Raw genomic sequence first — 23,821 nt, forward strand, 5'->3', positions numbered from 1 at the left:
TTCTGGTTTTTGTGATGCTCAGTGATATATCATTGGTGTGTGCCTTTCACAAGCCACAAGTAAAGTTAGCCTATGACAGGGACACTGTATGCTATTTAGACTCAGACTAATGAGAAGTTGAGTATTGATCAAATTCCAGAGCCAGTGGACAGCAGGGAGAAGACTACGGTGGTAGACAGCAGGCAAGAGCCAGAGCTCTTCACCAATATAATGCCAAGTCTGTCGGGGGCATCTCTGAAGTTCTGTGTCTCATAAATAATTCCTACAAGGAAAACTGGAAAATATTTTTTAAAACTCCCAATGACTACATGGCACTAGGCACGTTCCTTGAAATCAGCAAGGGTGCCTTCCTAAGATTTTCACTAATTTGGAATTTTTAATCTCTCAAAGGTGGTTGGAAAGATGAATAAAATTCTATCATTTTTTTTTTTTTAACAAACGTTCTGGTCCGAAGTGCAAAGTGAACACAGAGAAAATATCAGATAAAAGGAGAAGCGCAGAGAATAGCTGGTCAATATTTGAACCTCACGTTAGGGAGGTAGCCTACTTCTATTTAGGGCTCTGCAGCTTGTTTGTCTCCAAGTAAGAACTGAAATCTCCCAGCACCTGCATCCCAGAAGCCTTCTGGTTGACAGCAGAGTCTCCCATGAGCACCACAGGAAACTTTTTCATCTTGTGTTTGCTCCAGCATCAGGAAAAGTTGGCTGCTCATTAGTTCAACCCCAGGGTGGGTTGACTGCCTATGGGTGCCTTTCTTTACAGCTTCTCATATAATTTCTATAAAATAGGCTGTGGGCCCACAGACAGGCAAATGCAATACAACCCCTTTCACGTGGTATTACCTGGTCACATGTCTGCTTTACGGCCTCCTGCCCACGTTGGTACTAATTCTCTTATAATGAGTTGTTATATGTTCTTTGCCTCCACGACCTTACAGACTCTGTGAGGACCCACGGTTCCCTACTATGCACATTTGTAGATGAATAATGGGGGCTTAATAAACAAATGGTGGCAGTATAGAATTTTTTTTTAAACTAAGAGATGCACAATTGAGAATATCAGATACATTATGGCATAGAAGCTAAAAGGTTGATTCTTTAGAAGTAGAGGAGAGAACAATGGGATGCTGATCATCAAGAGGGTGGTGACCTTGGTCAGTGAGGTCAGAGCCATAGTCAGATAAACTTGAACAGTGATTACAGAGCCACAGTAGGATAGGAAGTAGTTCAGTATTCTATTCTACACGAGAGCCACTCCTGTTAACAATAATGTCATTCTGTATTTCAATGCTGCTGCAAGAGAAGATTTCTAATGTTCTCACTACAAACAGCTCAGACATGTTTGAGTTGATGGATATGTTAATTGCCCCAAGTGATCATTACACAGGATATGCATATTTGGAAACATAACACTATACACTAGAAATATGTATAATTATTACATGTCAATTAAAAATTAACACTAAAACTATTTCAGACTTATAGACAGTTCTGTTGTACAACTCTGTGCTTATATTTAGCGATACTGTATTGTGAGTTTAAAGGCATTCTTGAAGAGGCTTAGATCTCACATGGCCTTTTCCACAGCAACGCTGGTAGAAAATGAAAAAAAAAAAAAATCTGTGAACCTCTGGAAGGGTGACCCAAAGGTTTCAGCAGGCACAGTGGCACCTATGTGTCTTCCCTGCCAAGTCGGGGTTGGGACCAAGTCTCTCCTTCCTGAAGCATGGGTTATCCAGGCTGACCCTGTCTCCTCTGAAGTGATGATGTGGTTTGGTTTTCATGTTGTCCCGCACACAGAGGAGAATTCCTAGCAAGGTTTGGCATCAAGCTTTCTTAGTGGGGAGCTTGACTAATGGTCTGAGAAAGCGTGTTCCTTCTCCTGGGGGTGCTTTCTTGAGATGAGGCCAAGTCATGGGATTTCATTAGGATAATAAAAGGGAGAAAGGCAGACTCCTGGAATTTGAAAGTCTTGCTCATAATGAAAGCTGACTGGTAATTTACGGCTAGTCCATCTAAGGGTGACTTTAGGATCAATACACGCTCCAGTAAGACTTCCAGACAGTCGATTCCTGCAGGCTCTCGCTGTGGAGGTAGTGGTTTGCTTCAACCAATCCACCTTCCAAAGGTGACTGGCTCCCCCAACCCCCGCCAGGCTCATCTACAGACTTAACATCCTAAGAGCACAGTGTCTGGTTTGGGAGTCTCACTCGGCCTTGCACATGCAAGTGCACTCACACACAAGCAAACACACAGACATACACTCAATGAGCACTTGCCCTCATTTACATCGCACACAGTTCACCATTGTCTTGGGCAGTTCTTGGTCCCGCCCACCTCACCTCTCAGCCGTGTATTTGACAAAATTGTCGTTTTCTGCTCGGATCCTCCACCCTGTGACTTGAGGACAACTCTACCTCATCCAGAGCCAGCAGCACAGCCCTGTGGTGCGCCCGAGGTTGCACAGTTTTTCTCCAAATGCCTCTTCATTATTGCAAGAGGAAGGGGAGGAAGGCTTATATTGAACAAACCTCCTTTTAAAGGTTTATGTTTTTTTTTTTTTTAATCAGCACACATTAAGTGGACCTGTCAGTGGAGTTCAGTGAGATCTTTCCACTTGAGCATGAAGCACACTGATCTGATCCAACCTTGATTTTTTCCGTTTTTTCTTTTCACACTCTTTCCCCACTTTTTACTTCCTCAACCCCTAGCAATCACCATTGTCTTTTCATGTGGACTTCTCCCTACACATAGAAGAGAGGGATGTGCGGCATTCGACTTTCTGTGTCTGCCTTGTTTTGTTAACACAATGTCCTTCAGTTCAATCTATTTCAGGGCAAATGACAGGATTTCATTTTTATTTATGGCTGAATAAAACTCCAGTGTGCATATATAGTACATTTCCTCCATCCATTCATCTGTTGATGGGCAACTAGGCTGACTCTGGTATCTTAGCTATTGTGAAGAGTGCCGCAGTAATCATGGGCGGGCAGGTATCTCTTTGGTATGCTGATTTCATCTCCTTTGTATGTACACCAGATGTGAATAGCTGTGTTATATGGTTAGAGCTATCTGCAGCTTTTTTGAGATACCTCCATAGTGGCTGCATCAATCTAGATGGCAACCATCAGTGTGGAAGAGTCCCATTTTCCTCTACATCTTTACCAACATTCGCTTTTTGTTTCGCCGATAATAGCCATTTCAACAGTGATGAAATGGCATTTCATTGTGCTTTAGATTTGCATTTCTCTGATGACCAATACCACTAAGCATTTTTTCCCCATATATTTGTTGGTCATTTGTATTTCTTCTTTGGAGAAGTGTGAGTGCATATCACCTGCCCATTTTTTAATTGAGTCATGTGTTTTGTCATCCCCCCCTCCCCCCATCTTTCTTCTTATATCTAGGCAGTCCAATGCCCGAGAGCCCTCATTAGGTTTACCAGCCACAGTCTGTAGCTTTTCTGTAGCTGTCTTCAACTGCGTTGGCTTTTCTGCCTCCATAAAGAGTCCTCGTGGCCATGATCAAGGCTCTGGGTCTGGAGCACTGTTAAGCATGGGTGGCTTGGGTTTGCTTCCTGGTTCATTTGGGTAATGCAGGGATGTGAGTTTGTATGCTGTTGTCAACATGGCCAATCAGCTTCTCCACACACGTCTAGGGGGCAGGGCAGGACTGAGAATGACCAATCAAAATTGACCACAGTCCAGACCACGGAGCTGCCACCCTGTAAACCCAGACCCCTGCTCCATTTCATCCGTCAACCAATCAGAACTGCTCTCATTGGCTGGAGAGCTGGCTTGGTAGATAAAAGCAGTTGCCATTTAAGTGTGAGGATGGGGCGGGGTTTCCCTAGAACCCACAGAAAAGCCAGGCAAATGTGGTGGCCACTTGAAATCCCCGAACAGGGGAGGCAGAGCAGGGGGATTTCTGGGGTTAGGTGGATGGCTAGCTTAGCCAGAACTGGAGAGCTTTGGATTCGGTAGGACACCCCACCTTAGTAAATAAAGTGGATAGCGATTGAGCAATTGAGGAAAAAAAAAAAACCTGATGGCAAATTTGAGCTTTTCATGCACTCACACACAAGCAAATACATTGTGGGGGCGGGGGGGGGGGGGGCGCGCGCGCACACACACACACACACACACACACACACACACACACACACGCTCTCATTTACGGCACACAGTCCACCATTGTCACAGGAAGTTCTTTCACCGTTCACCTCATCCTTTGCAGTGCATTTGACAAAACTGTCTATTTCTCCCCTAATCCAACTTGGAAAAATTCTTTCACTGCCCACAACTCTGACCCACCACATTATCCAGCCACCTGACATCAGGAGAACAGAGGTCTTGGGGTCCAGGACCCAGTACCTCCTACCTAAGGCTCCACTTCCGCTATGATGAACATCTCCTCCTAAAGCTAGGCATTGAACACAAGTGTTTCTAGCATTTCACATTAAGAATTTATTTACTGGGCAACTTTCACGGGTATGGCTCTGTCTGCAGCAGGTGCTGGGTAGGGTGGAATACAGTATGATTCATTAACTCATATGCTCAGAGTTGCAATCTCAGGATGGATCTGACAGGCGCACACATAATCAGGAATTGTGATAAAACATAAATACTATCACGGCGGTAAAAATAAAAGCCTCCAGACGTTTACAGGAGGGGAAGCTCTCTCTAGGTTGACGAGATGAATTAATTATGCTTAATTTATGAGCTTTATAGCGCTGTCTATATGAGGTTTGTTTATCAAAGAGTGGCCCTCTAAGAATGGGGTGTTTCTCCGACTCCTCCCTTTTCTCTTCCCCACCCTCAGTCATTGGTGCCTTGAGACAAATGGGCCGCTAATGGCCCATGACTGATGCCGAGAAGAAAGGCCACATCCCAGGGAGGTTCTTGAGACCACACTGTTGGGAGCTGAGAGACAGAGCCAGTCTTGACCCTTCTTGTTGGAGAGCCTGGAACCTTCAAGAAACTGGTGACCCTAAAGGCAGATCACGGTGGCTGTCTCAAATCGATCCCTTTGATTGTCAAAGCAGGCCCCCATGCTCTTCAGAGGGATGACAGCTTTCAGATGGGGGCATAAACCAATTGTTAAAGACCCCGTAGTATTATTCACCAGGGTGGGAGAATTTGTTTTGGTATCCGGGAAAAACAGCCGTTTGGATAATTACATTTTGTTTCCCCTTGTCTCTTCGAACGCATTAGCGGGAGATAATATTCCTCATTCAGTCCAGAACCATCCCATAGAGCTGCCATTAAACAGATGTCACCTTCCTCTGCCTCTCGGCTCGCATTTCTCAGCAGGAAGAAGAGCTGTCTGTGTGTCAGCTGCATCGATCTCGGGTGTAGGCAACATCTCGCTGGACCTGGAAGCCATCCATGCATTAGAGCGGGCAGACCCTGGGCTGAGAGTTGGGTGACTATGACTTGCTGTGTGACCTAGGGTAAGCCACTTAATCTCTCTGGTTCTTTGGTTTTTAAGTTGTGAAGAGAGGAGGCTGGAAAAGGTAAACCTTGGGGATCAACAATTTGGAGACACTGTGTAGGATTTTTTTTTTTTTTTCCCAAAATGGGCTCTCTATGGCTTTACCTCTGGACTGGAAATCCTTCAAGATGATTCACTACATGATTCTTGTGTATCATGAACCATCCATCCTTTGCCCCCACGGAGTCCTTAACATCCTGGTCCTTCTTTATTCATCACTGATCTAAGGCATAAGCTTGGCTTCCTTTGAAACACCTGATTTCCGCTCATCATTCCCTTCCTTTGATTGCTCTTTGGGAGCCATGGCAGGTCTCTGCTCCCATCAGAAGTCACGGGATGCCAGGGCAGGAGGCTTGCAGACAGGGTGCATAGGCTGAGTGGGGGGTGTAGGACTTGGGGAAAGAGTAGGAAACAGAGGAGGAACAGAGAGGAGAGTGAGAGCAGAAGGGACCAGGGCAGGGATGGGAAGAACAAGCATGGACGAGAGCAGTGGGTGGGGGTGGGAGGTGAAGGTTGAGGGCCAGGCTTCCTCACTGGCAGGGGCACGAGGGGACACACCCAAACAAATGTCAGTGGGCTACGGAAATGGGCGCTGGAAGCCTATGAAATTCATCTCCTCCCCTTCTCCACTTCTTTCTTCTCTCCTTCCAACAAACACATATTATCAGCTCACAATCTGACACAGTACTATAGTTTTTCAAGAGGCAAACATGAATAAAACATGCTCCTCGCATGCCAGGGGTTGACAGTATATTAGAAGGAGGCAGAGTGTTTAATGTGCGACAAAGTGTGGAAAGACTATCGTGAGAGGGGTGTGTACAACCAGGGGTGGATCGATCCTGCAGGGGACATGTTTGGGGGGGGGGAGGAGATGGCGGCAGGAGGTGGGAGGCTTTGCAGAACCAGCTGCTCTCAAGAGGGGGCCAGGATTCCCATGCCATTCTGTGCGGCTCCTCCCTGCTTCCCACGGCTTTGTTGTGGTATCTTGCTTCATGCGATCATAGCGTTTTCCACATTTCCATGGCTCTGGGACGGGCTTTATCCACAGTCTCCTCGCTTTATGGGAATCACTTCCTCACACCTCTGTCTTTCCCAGGGACTGAACCTCTTTAAGGTCAGAAAACATGGTTAAATGACCTTCACATTTATAGTGCCCGGGACACCTAGTATGGCACCAGTCAAGAGCGAGTATGAATCTCTTCCTCTCCAACTTGAAACCCAAGTCTATCAAGGGCAGTATGGGAGGCACGTATGCACAGGATTTCACACCAAATAACTCCTCATCCAATGTTTCCATCACACTGCCACTCTTCTGTGGGGTAAAAAAAAGGAAGGCTATTTCTCTGGATGCATTCATCAGCATCCATGGCTTGCCTGGCCTGCCTCTTTTCCCTTTTCATGTTTCCTTTCTTCTCTCTTTTCGTTCTATGCTTTCCTTCTCTATGAGTCACAAATAAGAATGAGTTACCTTTAGTTTCTCTTTCCCAGTGACTATTCAGGCTAGATCCTGGCTGTCATATGTCCACGACTCTTGGGATGCTTCGGGCCTATATCCAAATACCACTGGGCTTTTTAAAAAATTTTATTTTAGCTTATCTAGGGAGCTAGAGGCATAGCCTTTTCTATAGAATTTCTGTGGACTGGTGATCACTCAGAATATATATATAAAAAATCTGTCTTTTGAAAAGAATAGGAGGAGGAGAATTGAACTCATGGCCTTGTATATGCTAGGAAAATAATCTACCTCTGAGCTACATTCATCTCAGCGCAAGGCCTGTCTTTTGACTTGAAAGTGTTGGTGGAAATGACCTGTTCTTACCTTTCACAACCCAGCAAATTCATTTCTACCAATATACACATGCGCGCGCGTGCGCGCGCGCACACACACACACACACACACACACACACACACACACACACATACACACATTAGCCTTATAAGCCTGCTGAACCACTAGGCCCTCCCCAAAAGGCCAGAATTAAATGGTCGCCTAGACTATAGCTGGTTTGGCCTGCATACAGGTTACTTAGTCTATTTTTCTCAGGGAATTGTGTCTTGAATCTTTTGTACACAAGCCCAGGGGCCTCAATAATAGACACACTTTAAAAATCCAAATAAATAACTCTTCAATTCATCATTCCCACCTCTGAAAGCAGGATTCTTGGAAAGCTGGTACAATTTGAGTCAACAATTCAGAGACTCTGTCGTCTCTTCAAAAAGTTATTAAGAAGTGCATTGAGGAACCTAGATTGCAATCTGCTCTTGAAAAGCCCTGGAAAATATAATACCTTAGCTGGATGCTGGGGTACCGCTGGGAAGGAGTGGTGCCCCCACCACCACCCCAGACCCACTTCTTCCTCCCATGTGGGCAGTGAGATTACGAAACCCTCCAGTGGTCTCACTGAAATAAATCTAAGCCCTTAAAAATGTCACCCAACCTTACAGTCCCTCATTATTATGGGCTATAAACACAGATTCAAAATGGGAATAATCTAAATATTACTGAGCTAAGGTTCTACACCAAATCAGAGTTCTTCATGATTAGGGATTAATTGAAGGGAGGGTATTCAGATATATGTGTTTAAAATAGATACCTGCGCTTCATGGCAGACACCTGTGTTTAAAAGACAGGGAACGAGAGCCCAGCTTTGGTAATGATAAATCCTGGCGTGGGTAAGAGACTGCGATCTCTGTTGTTTTCCCCCATTTCCTTCATGAAGAAAGAGAAACCGAGCGAGGGCTGTGAGTTGCCATGGTGACTTCTCTGAGGCCCAGGTCAGAGGTAGAGCTGCTGAAGAACTGGATAACTAGGTTGTCTTACCATGGTATTCACCCCACTGCTTAGAAGAACGGAGTATCCCTGCACATGGGCATCAGGAGGGACTTGGGCTCTGACAGACAGCCTGCCAGGTACTTCAGAGGGGTTCAGCATCCTCGAGGCACAAGCTTCACGCAGGCTTCAGATTTCACTCGCAAGGACGCTGAAGCCCCATTCAGGGGTCCCTGCCAAGCTTTTCCTTAGCAAAGTGGCCATGGAATTGCTATGGCAGAGGACATCAGTCAGGAGGCCTCCTAAAACTAACTGAAGCCACTTCGGGGGGACCAACTCGGAGGCGGGGAGCAGGCATGGATAAAGATGCACTCTTAACCTTCTGTTTGTTCTTATCAGTTCATTCATGCATCGTCTTTCACCCATCAAGCTCATCTATATGGGGCACTTATGCTCTAGGCATTGTGCCATTAGGGGACCTGGTAGGACCTTTTTTGGTGAATGGAGGAGCTTGGGAGAAGCAGCAATACAAAACTCTATGGAATAGGAGGGAATAGAGCTTTTCTGAATATTCCCTATGCAGTTCTCCTAACACAGGTTATCTTGCTGAATCTAACCCCATCCCCATACATTTGCCATTATAGTTTTATGATGGGTAAGACCAACCCTCAGGAAGGTTTTGCCAGATGAGGGCTGTGTGGGGCTTCGCTTTTTTTTTTTTTTCTGCTGTAGCATGCTGTACTCAAAGATGGGCAGGAACACATTCTCTCAGATGCCGAGTGAACCAAAAGCTGTTAGTCTGTGCCCAGAACATAGAATTCTGCTAAAAACCAAAATCATGGTAGATGAGAAATCATGAGCAGGAGATAATTTAGGGCTAGTTAAAGCCAAATGAGCCATTTAAAGGGCAATACGGTAGAAACGTTCAAGGATGCCACTGGGTGGGGGTAGCGACATGAGACTTGTGATGGTCCTTGGTGTGGGGGGCCTGCCCCCACTTTTCTCCCCAGGGTACTCTTGAGCTGGGAGAAACGAGGCATATGTAGATAGAAATATAGAGGAGGGAGACAGATAGAAACACAGGATAGCCTCAGGAGGGCCTGGGGTCAAAACCCACCAGCCCCTCTGCTTCTACTAAAGGGCTTTTAAAGGAATGCCAAGGGGTGGAGCAAAAGACCTCCCCACAGCACAGCCAAGTGCAGACCATCCCAGACACCTGGTGACCATGCACGTGGTCCAGCCATCCCCCTAATGCAGCCCTGCTAGGTAAAGCAAGCTCAGCTCTCACTAGGAAACCCTTGTGGGATCCCACACCTTGATGATTACATGGGGTTGGGATAGGCGGGATGACAATGCTTGGCTCATCCAGATGACTGCTCGTTGATGTGGTTAGGCCCAAGTATGGGTTTCGGGAGAGGCCAGGATGGAGAAAGGTGAACAGGTGAGCCTGAGCCAGGGGGAGAAGCCTGGCTGCCAGGTCTTTGCACTTCACTATATAGATGGTAGGGATGCTGAGCAGAAACAAAAAGAGACGCAAGCTGTGCTTTCAGAGAACGAACCTGGCCATAGCAGAGTTGGAGGGAGGGGTCTTGGGAAGACATTGCCAGATGGTAAGGGAAGGGAGAAATCAATGAAACTGTATTTTAATTATTAAAGTATCAAAAGTGAAAAATAAATCATAAGTGATAAAAATTTCATTGATACATAATGGCTGGCCATCTTTGTGGAGGGCAATGTAACGTGTTGATACATGTGCACGCCCTGGAATGATCAGCTCAGGATGCTTCGCAGATATGGTGCAGCATCAGCCTTGTTAGCGCTAACAGTAGTGCACCGCATAGCTAACGTGGCACATTTCAAGCTCTCACGGGAAATGCTAATTGTTTCGGGCAATAGACCTCCTTTCGTCATAAGCATGCCCTCTTCTGACTGACTCTGGCTGGCCTTGTTTTGAAAACATCAGCTGAGATCCAAGGTTCCAATGTGCTCATCCCTCAAGTGATACTTAATCGGGACATTGGCAGTCCATTGCCCTTTTTTAATTGGAGACACTGGGCATCTATTGGTACCTGGCTCAGCATTAGGTTGTCAGGTTCTGGAGTCGAGCTCCTAGGTAGTGTAGCAGAAAGCAGGAAACTGGAAGATTTTAAAGCCATTTCTACTGCATCCCAGGGTGAGTAGTAGTTAGGAGAAGTTGAAAAACAATGGAATTAGAGGCAAAACGTCCTAAGTTCGCCATTGGGTATCTATAAAACACTAACGTCCTTGGCTTCATTCTGCTAATATGTAAACAAAGGAAGAAAGCCTCCCCTTCCCACTAGAACCTTTAGGCTCATTCAGGTCCTAAACTATGTGACTTACAGTTTTTCCTAAGGCAGTCTCATGTGTCTCCGGCCGGCCTCAGAGTTGCTATATAACCTAGGATAACCTTGAACTTCTGACATTCTTGTGTCCCCCCCCCCATAGCGTATTCAGTCACTATGGTTTAAGTGGTGCTGGGGATCCAAGGCCAGGCTCCAAGTGCTCTACCAGCAAGCTGTCTACTGACTGGGCTACCTCCCCAGCCCCTAATTTTGTGATTTTTCAACAGGGACGAATCATATAGTCAGCATAAGCCTCAGACAGTGAAAGAGTTGGCTGAAGACAGCAACTTTAAGCACATTCCTGTTCAATTAATTCTGTTGGGACATTCTTAGAGCTGGGGAAAAGTCCTCCCATGAGCCGACCAGGTGGTGGGGTGTGTGTTCCTGATCATTTCCTATGGTGCCCTGGTGGTATTTAGGGGTGGAGTTTCTAGATGGGGGCATACGAAAAGACCCATTCTTGGAATTATGTTTCTATATTGGCCAAGGAGAACCTAGAATTTAAGCTTATGATACTAAGCATATCTGTCTTTGCCTACAGTTATAAAATTGCATGTCCCTATGATTATGTGGCTATCTAAAATTATCTAAAAGACTACTTCGTACGACTTACCGTCTCTAGTTGATGACCTCAATTTCCTGTTGTGTTTTGTACACGTAGACAGTTCCCCAATGCCATGTCTCTTTGGCTCATTTGTAGGCCCACTCACCCAAAACTCTACAAATTCATGGCAACCTTATTGTTACTGTGTGCCAGGCATTGTGGTGAATGTCAGGGATTTGGAGCTATAGTGAAAGGCTCACCATTTCAAACGTGGCAGAGAAAATGGAATAAAAAAAATCAAAGAGGGTAGACATTCGGACGACACCCCTAGGGACCAGGGAGCCTCAGCTGGGGAGGACGCTGTAGGTGGAAGATTGGGCTGGCCGCAGAACACACCAAACAGGATTGGCTGTGAGCCAGTAACAGAGATACCATGGAAGAAAATCAACATCCATTGAAGGAGTTCACCAAACGGGGACTAGGTGACCACCATTTTACCTCTTAGCTCTAGGATCAAGCACCAGTGATAGGCTGGAGCACCTCACACACAAGATAATACGATAATGTGGACATGCATGAAGGACATCTTGTTTCAAAAGCTGGAAAGTACTAGTTGGTGGGGAGAACCTAGTGTGCGCATCTGAGCATGTGCCAAGCAGAGGGACTGCACCGTCCTTCATCACCGCGAGCTTTCAGCCTCCAAGTTTGGCACGGAGGTGAACCTTTTTAGAAGGAAGTGCTTTGACCTCATAGCCTTTTTTTTTTCTGTTCTCTCTTCTCCCCTCTTCTCTCTCTCCCTCTTTTTATTTTTTCTTTCTGAGATTTGCTGCTTCCTTGGAGAGTCCTATGGACCACTACTGCCATCATAAATCTGGTCTCAGGGGTGATATTTAAACCCTTTAAAGCCTTGGCAAAATCCCAGACAAAACTCTGGGAGTGCAACCAATATCAGCCGGGATGTTCAACAGAACTTTACTCAAAACTGGGAAAAGAGAAAGGAAAATTCTCTGAATTTCCACTCTGCCCTGCTGACCCCGGAAGAGGAAAATGGCTTCCTCAAGACCTTGCTGCCTAGGTTCTAGTGTCTTCTAATGTAGTCAACACGATCTCAGCACCTATGACTCAGGAGGTCCCTCTGAATCAGTGGTTCTCAACCCCTCAATGCTGTAACTATTTAATACAGTCCCTTATGTTGTGGTGACCCCCCCATGCCATAAAAATTATTTCATTGCTATTTCATAATTGAAATTTTGCTACTGTTGTGAATTGTAATGTAAATATCTGATTACAAGATATTGGATCTATGACTCCTGTGGGGTCGTGACCCACAGGTTGAGAACCTCTGCCTCTAATTTAACTTCTTGACCCTTAGAGGAAAATGAGCATCATATTATTTACCACAATCCTTGCCTTTACCGAGTGACCCACAATAGCCAAGACCTCACCCTTGGTTAAGATCTCATTTAAAATAAGCCAGGCATAGGACAATATACCACATTCTCACTTACACTTGAAAGTTGACCTCAATGAATCAGAGCCTAGAATGGTGATTCACAGACCCTGGAAAGGCTTGGGGGAGAGGAGGATGGAGAGAGACGGATAACAGCTATGGGGGTGCAGCTGGAGAGAAGGGATAAATTCTAACATTCTATATCACAGTAGAGTAAGGACAGTTGATAACCATTAATTGACTATATCCAAGGAGCTGGACAGGGGGCTAGGAAGAGAACTGGGTGAGTAAAACCTATGCTGAGCAAGTGTAAAGACCTGAGTTCAAACCCCCAGGACCCATGAAAAGCCTGGCATGCGAGCATACATTGGTAATCTCAGTGATCCTACAGTGAGATGGAAGGCAGAGACAGGGGCATCTCTAGAAGCTTGCAAACTACCTATGCCGGCTCGTGCAGTAGCGAAAGATCACAATAACAAAAGAGATCTTGTCTCAAATGGAGTGGAAAGCAAGGACAGATGCCCAAGGTTGTCTTCTAACCTCTACATGCATGGGCGTCATACATTCTCTCTCTCTCTCTCTCTCTCTCTCTCTCTCTCTCACACACACACACACACACACACACACACACACACACACACACACACACACACGAGCATATGTGCAAAAGAGGCCTTTACATGTTCCCAACACAAAGAAAACGAGAAACCTGTGAGGTCTTAGATGCATCAGTTACTCTAGTAACTGGTGACTCATCACACACTGAATACATGTATTAAAATGCCACAATGCATCTCATAATATGCACTGTTCCCCATAATGTCACACTGTATTCCATTGTGTAATTACTATATAATAACTAAAAGATAATTTAAAAAAACCCAGCAAACTATCTACAAAGGTCTTATTCTCCAACTAAAAGACTGTGACCCTCTGAGAGATGATCATGTCCAGATGACTCATAAAACCTTTGAGCATGTGTGTGATATCATCTACACATATGCACATGCATGATGCTTTCTTAACGAAGGAATGGCAGGCACCTGAGGGGAAGGAGAAGCAAAAGGAAGGATGGAGGAGAACCAAAGGTTCTGTGCCAAAAGAGGAGACTCCATCTGAGTGCACGCTGGAGCGAGGCCCTTGTGGGCCTCATCTGACCATTTCAGTCATCTTGTCCACAGATGCAGAGCTTTCAGCCTGAGCCTGAAGCAAGAGAGAGAGAGTCAGGCTTCACTGGTAATTGTAGGAGCTACAGAGCTTAGCCAGCCAATTCTACAATCTGGCTTTCTTCCCTTCCCAGAAGGTAAGGAAGAAAGGTGAAGGGTGAGAACAAGTTAGGAGACATGCAACAAACAAACAAACAAATAAACAAACAAAAAACCCAAGCAAAAACAAAACAAAACCAACAAACAACTCTACAACATCCAGGGTCTGGAGAGACACAAGGAAGTCGGGCTAAGGCTGAGGGCAGGGAGATGCAGGGAAAGGCTGTCCCCAAGATAGATGCCAAAATAAATGGCTGGGTCAGAAGATACGCCTGCATCTGTTTATTTGTTATCAGTCAGTGCAAAAAGAGAAATGAGGCTGAATGGCGCTGATGCTTTGGCATTATGTATATCCACAATTAAAAACAGAGAGAAGGACCCTATCGGGGAAGTATGTGCCCTTGTGTATACACACACACACACACACACACACACACACACACACACACACACACACACGCAAAATGGCTGAGGGAAAGACAGAGATCTCTGTCTGTGCACAACAAGGAAGATATTGATCCCAAGATGCCTAGACAGGAAGGGAAGCAGAGACCAGCTCTCTTGGGAAATTTCTGTCTTCTGTTCGGATCCATACAAATGCAATTCTGGAGATTTCTCACCCTGGCTTTATATACTCACAGGTCCAAGTCTGCAGGATAGAGGACTTGGGACACTCACAGGCTCTCTTTGGCTTCTGGGAGTACGGTACTTGCAGCCCAGCATGCTTACAGGGAGGCCTGCCCTGTCCAAGAGATGGTTCTGGGCTTCTTCTCTGCCATTTTTTCACCTGCCCCACTGGGTGTTTGTTTCTGAACCACAAACTTCCAGCCATCTGGCCATGGAAACGGATGGCCACATTCCTGCCCCTCATCTTGGTTCAACTGCCCCTGTAGCACAGCAGCTGATCAGAGATCTCGCCTAGAGGTAGTATTTTCACTATAGTTAAACTCTGTAAATGACGGGAAGGACCAGCTTGTAAAAGAAAGTTATGTCTTCAACCTCTCTGGGCTTTTTAAGACAATAGATTTAATATGTTCATGAGAATTTCCAGGAAGAAGCCTGTCATGGAAGCTTATTGCCTCTCAGGTGTCACTGGCCAGCCATGTGTCACTTGCCCTTCCTGCTAATTAGAGCAAAAAGGGCATCCTGGTGGGGTGGACCCTCCCAGAGCCCAGGCCCACTCTCCCTAGCGGACTCGGGCAGTTCCTGATGCTGCCATGAGCTCCATCAGCCCCGTGTGAGGGATATGGGTACAGACAGGATATTACAGTGTTCGTGAAGGAAAAGATCTGGTCCTACTCTACCAGTTGCATGAATGATTAATGAGGGGTAATTAGTCAATGTTTGTTAATCGTTTTATAGACACAAAATGCTGGCTAAGAGCTAAATGAAGGTGCAGGAGCAGCAAAAGCCCAAAGACTTCACGTTCCCCCCACCCCCTTGCAAATGCTGCTCAGGGAAGACAGACGGTTGGTGCTGAGGGATGAGGGGATCTTCAGAGACCATTTCCTTGGTGGCTTATACACTGTATTTTGAGGGATCGTCTGGGCAGCCACCCAACAACCACCTCCCAGGATCATCCCCCACCCAACAAACTACAAAAAGAAGGGCAACGGCAAGGTCCCCAAACTCACGCATTCAGTGTGACTTGACAGCCGAGTGCCGACCTTTAAACTATCCATGAGCCCACAGAAAAACCATTAGATCCTAGCAATACATCCTGTTCTTCTAACTACAGCAGTCAGCTAGCAAAAGGCTCCCTCACTTTATGCCCAAGGGGCCTTTTGACATTTGGTTCCCGTAGCTCCAGGGTTGTGAAGAGTGCTGGCTGGGCCCCGGGCCTAGAGTAAGCATATCTAGGATGGTCAGATAAAGGTGAATATCCATTTCTCTCGCCTTCATGAAACCAACCAACTCACAGAGCCAACAGTATGAACAGTCAAACCAATTCCAGGAAGATTTAAAATACTTTAGGGGTGCTGGGAGAGAGCTCTGTTGGTAAGGCGCTTGCCTTTCAAGCATGAAGCTGTAAACTTGAACTTCAGAAACCATGTGAAAATAGCAAGTTGTGGTAGAATATGCTCGTAATCCTAGCACTGGTGGCTAGATGGATCTCTGGGACTTACTGGTCAACCAGCCTAGACTACTTGGTGAACTCCCAAGCCAGTGGGAGACATTGTTTAAAATAGCAAGGTAGACTGCTCCCAAGGAATGGCATCTCAGGCTGTCCACTGGTCACGGTCATACCTTGTCATACATGTGCACACACATAAAATACTTCAGGCTAATGCACAAGGGATTTAAAAAAAAATCTAGTATTTGGTGAGTATGGTTCTAAACTTGACATCAAATTTAGGAATTGAGTTCTCCTCTACCTCACTTGGGAGGTTGGACCCAACTACTAGTCTCTAGGGTCACCCTGAGGCACTATTCACTGTCTGACTATGGCTTTCATTGAGAGAATATCTTCCCTTCTGGCTCCAGCTTTACACACAGGAGTAAGAATCCCAATGTGTCTCCTCCTACACACATTCCTGTGTCCCTTTGCTTCACAAATACCGCCCCCCCATGTACTTCATAGCCAGAGAATAGAGAAAGTCAGCTATAAACAGGAAGGGTTTTGGAAGCTCACACTTTACCTCAAGTGTTGTCTATAGTTTGCAATGTTATTAGCTATATAGCTGTGGTGATCTTAATATTTAAATGTCTTCCCACTGTGATTGCTTATAGTAAAGTTCAAGGTCAGAGAATGCTCTGACAGGTACAACATCCAAGTATGAGAAGGTTGGCCTACCTACTGGTCCTAGTTTGCCATGGCCCATTTCCTTTAGTCTTTTTTTCACAAGTTGAACTTCTGGAGACAGTATATATAAAAAGTTTGTCATCAGGCCTATGAGTGTTAATTCATCCTGTCTTTCTTGATGGGGTTTCCACTGGACTTCATTCATGTCCTATTGGCTCACTTTTTCTTGATGTCTCCTACCTACGAGCTAAGAACTGCCAAAGCCATTGAGTCAACCATACTACAACATATTATTTGGAGGTCAGAAGGAGTAGACCTAATCTACTAATTCTAGACACCATGTCAGTGGTACACACGTGATCACAATTGCTCTTCACACCGACACTCAAGTATGTATTGCCATCTTCATTACACACACACACACACACACACACACACACACACACACACACACACGAGTGCCATTAGGAAAACCGACATATCACATTTTGATGACTCAGGTATCACCCATGGGACTCAGGAATCAGACCCATGTTTTCCATACCCAGATCCTATCCCCTTTGCTCTGTCCATGTTACTGTATCTCTTGCATTTCTTTTTGCTTGCTAGCCATGGTTTCTTTTGTTTGTTTTCTTTTTCTTTCTTTCTTTTTTTTTTTTTTTTTGAGATAGGGTCTCACTTTGTAGCTACGGTTTCTTTTAGACAATGAAAGAAACAGAGAAGTGGGGTTGAAAGACTTGGTTCTGCTATTACCTGCTATTTGCGGGAGATAGAGACCATGGAAGAAGAGATGGGTTGAAAACAATGTTGAACTGACATTTTCTTATCCTTTCTGGTCCCCATTTACCTTTCAGCCACAGATTTTAAGAAATGGCTGCACAGGGTCCTTGGTGACCTAAATAGGAAATAGATCTCTAAGCCCCTTATATCATCAGCTGGTGCATTGGTCTCATTAATAACTAGGGCTTAATCCTCCACCTTCAAAGAGGCTCTCATTACCCCAAACAATAATTTTTTTAATTACCAAGACAGAGTGGCAATTGCATATTGAATACTAAGGTCGATTTAAAACTAATAAATACTTTTGGAAATTCTTTGAACATTTTAATGAATTAAAAGTTATGAAATATTTATAAGCAGTAACAACACCATTTAGTACCATTAATAAAATAAATACATTAGTCAGAGAATGAAATTCATTACTATTTTACTACTAGACATCGATGTCAATGACAGAATAGTGCTCCAAATTACTTGTAAAATAGACCAATTATTTTAGTGTGATTAATCTTTTCAATTATTTCTTTTATGTAGTTGTAATTTGAAAGTAATTTTCTTCTGCGAGTACCATGACCTCAGCACATTCATTCTTTATTTATTTATATTTAAAAACTCTTTTTGGATCTAGCCTCCATTTTAGGGTGAGTTTCAGTGGTTCAATATTTAAAATAGTAACCCAAGCAATCGTTACTGTTCCCAAGCACTTGACGGGCATTTGTAATTGGCTTTATTAGTGATTATGAGTAAGTCGTTCCAAAGTAAGGAAGTTGTTGCCAAAGTAGCTGTTCACTGGGAGGGCAAGGGAAGCCAACGAAAGACCTTCTTGGTCCTATGGTCTGGCTCTGGCTGGCTGCTTTGGATTCCAATCTGCTGGAAAGGGGCAATGTGAGCTGCATGTCTAATGACTTCCCCAATTTTCCACCATCCCCACAGCATTAAACAATATTAATTCGTTGCAAGGCTTCTAGGGACTGGGTCACAGAGTGATAAAGAAAATGACATTATCAGAGGTTAAAGCCCCGGATGTGGGGGAAAGAGGAACGGCTGCCTTTGAAATCACAAAGCTGATCCAGGCTATTAGAGGCTGCTGGAAATGAGGTAGTTTCCTCTCCACCCCATGGCTCGGACAAGGCACAGATGGAAGGCAGAAGGTGGGTGGGACTCTGCAAACACCCCCTGGGATAGCTGTGCAGAATTATTCTGCTCTGGTTCCAGGATGAGGAGACTCAGCTTAGTCAAGGGACGCTAGAGAGAGGAGGCAGTGGTATTTATCATGCCAGGCACTGGCTAGGAGTTCTGCACACAATATCTGTTTTAATCTCCCAACAAAGCTATAATTATGTATTATTAGCCCATTTAATGATGAAAAAAAAAAACCCATAGATTTAAGAAACTCTTCCAAGCTCACAAAGGTGGTAAGCGGCAGAGCCGAGCTTCCACACTCATTTGGTCTGATTTAAAAGCCCATAATCTCCCTCCTACATTAGGATAAGCAAACCTTTATTGAGCACTCACCATGAAAACAGCACTCTTAGTTGCTAATTGAGACACAGGGATAAAAAAAAAAAAGACTTTGATTCTAGGAAGTTAGCATCTATTGAGTGAGACATATAAATAACTCTGCAGAGAAGTGGATTGTTCTGAAATAGAAAAGCATGGGAACATAATTCTGCAGCGAGACAGAAAATAGTATCTCAGCTGAGATCTGAAAGAAGTGTGATGGCTGCGGAAGACAGCCCTTGCTGCAGAGCACGCATAGAAGGAGCTGGGGAGGTGTTGGGGAAATGTGAGTGGATTTCAATTGCCGGATGAAATCATGACTTGTGTGTGTGTGTGCATATGTGTATACATTCCTGTGTGGGTGGTGTATATGTGTGTGTGTGTGTGTGTGTGTGTGTGTGTGTGTGTGTGTGTGTGTGTGCTTACACGAGGGGGGGGTGTTTCTTGCACACGGAGGCCAGAGGTTGGCGATGGGTCTTGTCCTTAATCTTTCTCTAGCTTGATTTTTTTTTTGGAAACAGAGTCTCTCTTTGAACCCATATCTCATTGGGTTTGTCTGGTTTGCCAGTGAGCCCCAAGGATCGTCCTGGTTCTGCTTTTCAGTGGTGAGATTATAAGCACGTATCACCATGCCCTTTATTTCTTATTATATTAACTTATTTATTTTCAACATGGGTTCTGAGGATTGAACTTAGGTCCCAATGCTTTACTGACATTTTGGCCCTCTCCTTAGCCTGACATAATTTTAATGCTTACTTTTAAGTGACTCAGCCCACTTGATAAAGTAGAGGTAGGAGATTTTGGAAACAGAGAGTTAAGGGGTGTTTTGAAAATAGGGTTCATCCACTACAAATAGGGTTTCTCTGGAGACTGTGACCACATTTTCCCTCTGTCATTCAGTTCCAAGGAACAGACCCAATCTTTGCAGAGTTGACTCAGTCCCTTGAAGTGACCAGCCCGGCTGGCGGAATCTCTCCAACTGGTCTCAGGTGGTTTTTATCACCTACTGTGCATTTGGCCATTAGTCACCATCACCAAGCTATGCAGGGGGCCAAATTGTTCCCGTGAATGGTAGCTTCTCCACGGGAAACCGAGAAGCAAGGAGAGAGCTGCTCATTTTAAGTGGCTTCAGGAAATGGAGGCCCCGAGACGTTTGGCAGCCCATGGCATCCTTTATGTTGCTTCTCTAAGCCGGTTTCTTATTGACCCTCAGGAAGAGAGGTCCATGCCAGGAAAACTATTGACATATTGCTATTCCCATTTTCAATTAAAAAACAGTCAATGTGCCAATTCTGGAGGAGACCTTCAATGTCCTTTCCGATCTGAAGGGTTGACTAGTCTCTGGAGATGAAGAGGTGGGAGAGGACTTAAGTTCGGGTTTTCATGATCTTTCTGAGGGCGACAGTGGAGCTCATTTGGAGGGAGACATCTCTGCAAATGCAGCAGCTGCTTGATATTGCTGGTGCAAATTAAGTATAAGCAGGGAGGTCCTTTGGGGAGCAATGTCCGTATAAAGTAGAATGGAAGATCTTAAAGCCACCGTACCAGATTCAACCCTAGACAGGAAAAACAATTGTCTACTAGGGTCAGTAGGTACTGAGATTTCTATCTCATGGGTAAATGTCTGTTTCATGAACAGGCAGATGCACCAGTGGATGAATGGGGCAGATGGACCAGTGGATGCAGAGATGATGAATCTGCAGCAGAAAGGGGAAGTTTTTTGCTGTCAACCCCAAGACAGAACACCACCGCAATCTCCATGTACAAGAACAGTTTGAGGACCCTTCTGGGGCACAGCTTGCTGATGGAACCCAAAATGCCCAGTTTGGACCAGCCTGCCAGGAGTCCATGGAGTCATCTCTCATTTCATCCAGCTGGATTTTGAAGTCTACCCCAGACTCTGGTTGGCTTCACATGGCTGACCAACCATTTGAACTTGCCTGTTTGGCTTCTCTCATTTCTTCTTATCCCCTCATGGGCTAAGGAGGATGTTCTCCACTGTCCATCATCATCATTGATGGGGCGGGATGGCATAAGTCACCAACCTTCGTCTGAGAACATTCACACTAACTTTATGGCCAGCATACCAAAGCAAGGATCCACATGGGAAAGAATTCATCTCATAAAAGTTATCTTAATATTGAAAGTATTCAGACAAGGTATGAAGTATAACTGGTTTGGGCTTTCATATTTTATATGCGAGCATACAGGATCAGAAAACCTAGATAACATAAGAGCTGAAAACCAAGCTGTCTATTGGTTCTCAAATTGTATTTTAGAAGCCTCATCATGGGGCAGGTCAGCCTGTGGAAGAAGTGGTTCTGACCCTTATTTCTTACAGCAGTTCTACATGTGTAACTTTATAGACTAGACTCCAACGGAAAACTTTTAAATGAGGGTTCAGTTTTTAAACCATGAGTGTAGTTTAAGTGCCTTCAAGGCAGCCCCAGAGAAGTTAAGATAATGTGCGCATCTCCCACCCTGAGGACACATGTTTCCAGGCAACTGTGGTCCCAACACTGAGTGTGTTCTCTTGAATCCCTTCTCCTTCCTGAGCCAGTGAAGTCAGTGAACGAAGTCCTCATGACACTCTCCCTGGAGGTATCAGTAATGTTAGGGACCTAGATTGCTTTTGGTTGAGAAATCTGTGAGCACCTTGAACATGGCTCTGGGCTGGGAAACCTCAGATGTGTTTCTCGCAGGTTCATGAGCGAGACGGGGACTATGGGAGCTGGGAGTAAGATGTATTTAGGCTCCCGCTGGAGTCATTTGCGGCTCCCTCCTTGTTTCACAGAGGTGGGGCCTTCACGGTTCTTTATTTTCATTTTGACCAGTAGGCAGGGGTGCACCTCAAAGGCCCTTGACAATCTAGGAAGGGTGAGGGAAATGCTGAATTGATTTCTTAGAAACACTGAGATCAAAGGTGATGGAAGGGTCAAGTACATTAGCCTGGTCGGTAATGTAATATATCACATTCCAAGGAAAAGCTCTGGGTTTTTCTTCATTACACTTTCATACAGTGAAAGAGGCTGTCTAGATGTCTTCTGTCACCCTTCCAGTGGTGACCTTCCTTAGGAAGCAGCTAAGAGCCAGATGGCTTCCAATGCAATTATCAGCTGTGACTCTGGGGTAATGACTTAATTCGATGGGCCTCAATTTCCCCATCCAACTAACAGATGTAATAATAATGGTACACAGCATTCAGCACTGGAGCAAGGATGAAGGAAACTAATAGAAACACATACACAGAGCAGGGCCTGGTGTTAGGAAGTACTAAATGAGTGTTTATGGTGATGTGTATTTTGTGAGCTGCTCAGAGCTGTGTGGATGGTGTTCACTCCATTTCCAGGATCTGGTCCTGCTTACTCTGTGCTGTGTGGTTTATGTAGGGGTCTCTCTGAAGTCGGGGGTCCATGGAGGAGTGACCTTCTCTGGGTTGTCTGCCAATGAAAGGCTTTTTGTGAATGGGATAAGGGAGCCCATATCTGGGTGTCTCTGGAGGTTGATGTCTGCCTCCACCATACTGAATGTATAAACTGCTCTTTCATGAGCTTTTCCAGGGAACACCTGATTCCAAGCAATTTCTACTCACAGCTACCTTCTTTTGGAAGTAGGTTCTCTGCACTAGCCTGAAGCTATAAAACAGGAACACTATTTATTAATCCATTGATTAACCAATCTGTCAACAAGCATTTATGTGTTGTTTCCTATGTGCTTAGCACTGTGCTAACTGCTCCCTTGAGCCACCAAAGAAATAAAGGACAATGTATTAAACCTCAAGTTAGGGTCCCCCAATGACTAATTGGCAAATAACTGCTAGATTTAGATCAAAGTCTTCCAAGCTGAATTTCAGTAGCTTCCAATGACATATCCCAAGCAAGGAAGTACAGCACAATCCCCATATTATTTTCTGACATGGGAGGAGATAAGGGATTACCTGTGCCTCATTGAAAGGACTGCAAGGAAAAGAAATACTGAGATTTGCAGTGTGAGAACGACGGACAGTAGTCTTAGGGAGACCACCTCACTGATACCAAAGTCTGTATCAGTATACATAAAGGATATAAGAAGAATAAGGCATATGGCTAAGAAAATGAAGTCTGAAGGATAAATTCAAGAGTCTGCAATGTAGCCAGCTGGATGAGGTTGGCACACACCTTTAATCCCAGCACTAGGGAGACAGGGGAATCTCTGGTTTTCCAGGACAGCCAAAGCAACACAGAGAAACCCTGTCTTGAAGCAAACCAACCAACCAACAAACAATAACAAAGAGTTGGCGATGTAGCACCCGTGTGGGCACAGATAGAATACAAGGCGGTAGTAAGATCAATGTTCTGGTCAATCTAGTGTAGGGATCAGAGGAGCAGGAAGGAGTTGAGAGAATTCTACGGCATCCAGTAAGTAACAGATCACACTCCGGCATCTGCATTGTCTACAAAGGCAAGAGAGTGTCAAGGATGAGCCAGTGGCTTTGTGATCAGATCAACTTTGGATCCAGTCTGGCTCTATGTTTTAGAGATTTGGGCAGGTCTTGAGACACCCGTGACTTTCAGTTTTCCTGCTTGTGAGATAAGAAATGTCCCTGCTCTCTATCGTTACTGTAAAGCTTGTGGGGGACAGTACACACGAAGGGGAGTGGACACTTAGCCACGGCATATGTTAAGTGCCCCGTCAACATTGGCGTGCATTAATTGAGCCCCGATTAAGTGCACACACTGTGACAGATGTCAATATTCAAAGAGGAAATAGGTACATCTGTCTTCCTGAAGGCACCACAGATAGATGCTGTCTCCTTTGCGGGGAGAACTGTGCCCAGCATCTCCTGTTAGTTTTCTCCAGATGAGCTAAAACAATGCTCTTGCTCACTGGGGCCAAGGAAGAGGTGTAGAGTTATTTAGCTGTGTTTTCCTTCA

General features: G+C 45.0%; 1 protein-coding gene and 1 long non-coding RNA gene across 2 annotated transcripts in view; one reads left to right on the forward strand and one right to left on the reverse strand.

Moving 5' to 3' along the window:
• LOC121824969 (uncharacterized) overlaps nt 1-22,682 on the forward strand; it is a 41,702-nt gene extending 19,020 nt beyond the window's left edge. The window contains exons 7-9 of the long non-coding RNA XR_013047062.1: nt 5,312-5,451; nt 19,430-19,513; nt 20,548-22,682. This is a non-coding gene — a long non-coding RNA (uncharacterized LOC121824969). The remainder of the gene's footprint in view (nt 1-5,311; nt 5,452-19,429; nt 19,514-20,547) is intronic.
• Nucleotides 1-23,821, reverse strand: part of Alk (ALK receptor tyrosine kinase) — a 716,172-nt gene that overhangs the window by 158,086 nt on the left and 534,265 nt on the right. The gene's annotated exons all lie outside the window — the stretch shown is intronic.

Source organism: Peromyscus maniculatus, chromosome 22 (assembly GCF_049852395.1).
Source record: "Peromyscus maniculatus bairdii isolate BWxNUB_F1_BW_parent chromosome 22, HU_Pman_BW_mat_3.1, whole genome shotgun sequence".
Classification (NCBI taxonomy): Eukaryota; Metazoa; Chordata; class Mammalia; order Rodentia; family Cricetidae; genus Peromyscus; species Peromyscus maniculatus.